This window comes from Amblyomma mixtum, chromosome 3 (genome assembly GCF_055824585.1).
Source record: "Amblyomma mixtum isolate Tamu chromosome 3, ASM5582458v1, whole genome shotgun sequence".
NCBI classification, from domain to species: Eukaryota; Metazoa; Arthropoda; class Arachnida; order Ixodida; family Ixodidae; genus Amblyomma; species Amblyomma mixtum.
Genome location: NC_143014.1, coordinates 257,600,808 through 257,603,425, shown reverse-complemented (window position 1 = coordinate 257,603,425; position 2,618 = coordinate 257,600,808). Strand labels below are relative to the sequence as shown.

The 2,618-nt window shown below is 58.1% G+C and overlaps 1 pseudogene; it reads left to right on the top strand.

The window, feature by feature from the left end:
- The first annotated feature begins 405 nt into the window (after nt 1-405).
- LOC149354504 (uncharacterized) lies at nt 406-1,432 on the top strand (annotated as a pseudogene).
- The last annotated feature ends 1,186 nt before the right edge of the window (nt 1,433-2,618 follow it).

The following is a 2,618-nucleotide window of genomic DNA, read 5'->3' as shown; positions in this document are numbered from 1 at the left end:
CACAGCCAACGGACCGCGGCGATCGTCCACGGGCTCCGAACATGCGTTCACAGGGGCTTGCGCAATGATCACCGCGGGTGGTACCGAACTGCGACACAAAACATCAGTTTTAGCAGAACTTTTAGTGCATGTCGCCCACCGCGCACAGCTTGACACGCTATTGCAAGTCGAGAAAGCCGCTTAGCTCCGCCTGCCATTCAGCAACCAATTTACCCACGCCCCGCAGCATTTGGTGTTGTGGTGAATGAGCCTTAAAATTGAACACAACCTTGTGCTCTTACATACCTGCAATAAGTTGCTCAGATTAATCCTTCTGGTATCGGGCGTTACGTGCAGTTCCTTGCAGGAGCCACTGTGGTACGCCTACTGCGCGTGGATGGCCCAGTGGAACTTTGGGCCGACGCCATGTGCTGCCTCCTGGCTAGGGTCAGCGCATACAGCGAGGGTGCGCTTCTTGTTCTGCTCTGGGCGGCAGCAGCCATCGCTAGAGGCACCCTGCGTGGAACTGGTCCGAAGCGGAAAACTCTGCCATCTAGGAGGACGTGGAGCAGAAACGAGGTGGTCCCAAGCTGGGTTGCCCCGCTCTTCTGTCGTCCCATGTGCACGGGCTACCCCCAGGAGCGGAGACGAGGAGGCGGCCCAGACCAGCTGGGTTGCCCCATTCTTCTGTCGTCCCATGTGCACGGGCTACCGCCAGGAGCGGAGACGAGCAGGCGGCCCCGACCAGATGGGTTGCCCCGCTCCTCTGTCGTCCCGCGTGCACGGGCTACCACCAGGAGCGGAGACGAGGAGGCGGCCCAGCTGGGTTGCCCCGCTCCTCTGTCCTCCCGGGTGCACGAGCTACCACCAAGAGCGGAGACGAGGAGGCGGCCCCGACCAGCTGGGTTGCCCCGCTCCTCTGTCGTCCCGCGTGCACGGCCTACCACCAGGAGCGGAGACGAGGAGGCGGCCCAGACCAGCTGGGTGACCCCGCTCTTTTGTCGTCCCATGTGCACGGGCTACCCCCAGGAGCGGAGACGAGGAGGCGGCCCAGACCAGCTGGGTGGCCCCGCTCTTCTGTCGTCCCATGTGCACGCGCTACCACCAGGAGCGGAGACGAGGAGGTGGCCCCGGCCAGCTGGGTTGCCCCGCTCCTCTGTCGTCCTGCGTGCACGGGCTACCACCAGGAGCGGAGACGAGGAGGCGGCCCAAACCAGCTGGGTGGCCCCGCTCTTCTGTCATCCCGCGTGCACAGGCTACCACCAGGAGCGGAGATGAGGAGGCGGCCCCGACAAGCTGGGTTGCCCTGTTCTTCGGTCATACCGCGTGCACGGGCTACCACCAGGAGCGGAGACGAGGAGGCGGCCCCGACCAGCTGGGGAGCCCCGCTCCTCGGTCATACCGCGTGCACTGGCTACCACGAGGAGCAGAGACGAGGAGACGACCCCGATAATCTACAGCCACCCGCCCTTCTGTCGGGCCACGTTGACCAGCTACACACCCGCCACGAATACTTCCGGGTGGCGGTGCAGCTGGAGTGGTGGTGGTGCAATTGCGGCTGCTGGGAGTTGCCATCGGCTGCTGTACCAGCTGCTGCTGTTGGTACTGCTTCTCGGACAACGAGGACCAACTTTTTATGCATGTTTGCTTTCAATTAATTTTTGGCTTCTATTACCATGCGGGATGCGACGGGTAAATACAATAAAAAACATTTCCTTTCGTACTGAAGACGGTGGCCTCTTCAATGGTGAAACGAGGCGGAAACTAAGTTCTATAGCAAACTATTTGCAGAGCTAAAGCAGGCTACCTAACTATAGTGAGGAAATGTAGCCCACTACTGAGTAATTCTATGGAAATGTTAGGGGTAAAAATTTAGTGTGAAAAAAATTTTTTTTTCGTCAAGGAACACTTAAATATATTTTTTTTTGCTGTGACCTGACCAAAATTCCGGCACTCTGAATGCGGATGGTAATATTAAGAGGCAAGCAGATTACCTGAAGCGAAATCAGCACAACAAAAGTGGCTGCCACGTCGCCTAGCCTGTGGTTGCGTAACAAAAGCGTATGTTTGCCCAGTTGAGCCTGTTCGCTTAGTACGCAACTCGCGTACCGAGAAATGGGAGCGTAGGCATGAGTTTCCTCATAACGGTAATTAATGTCATTCGTAAAGACAGGGGTGACATTACGTGGTGTTACCGATTTTCTTGACAAGGTATAGCTTTTGAAGCGAAGAGCTTCGCTAGGCTAGTCAACACCGGGCTTCGCGCGAGCTGGAGGCCCCATTTTCCACTTCTGCGCATGCACGAAACCGAGCGACGTCACGCACGGTGCAGGTGGCCGCTGTCGCCGCCGCTGACTTCGTCTCCTGACCTTTCGCCGCCGCTGCGCGCTACTGCGCATGTGCACCACCGCTTCTCCTCCTCGCGACCGTTTTACCTTTCGCCGCAGCCGTGCGCAGTGCGCATTTGAAAGGAGGGGTATATAAGACGCGCTTGCCCATAGAACATGCGCAGACACTCGCCATGGAAGGGGAAGAAGAAGCAACAGTCGGACGGCGCGGAAACACCTATCCAGAAGTGGCAGCTTGGAAGCTGGCTGAAAAGCAGCGAGAGGTTTTCGCTTCGAGGTATCCAGGCTTAA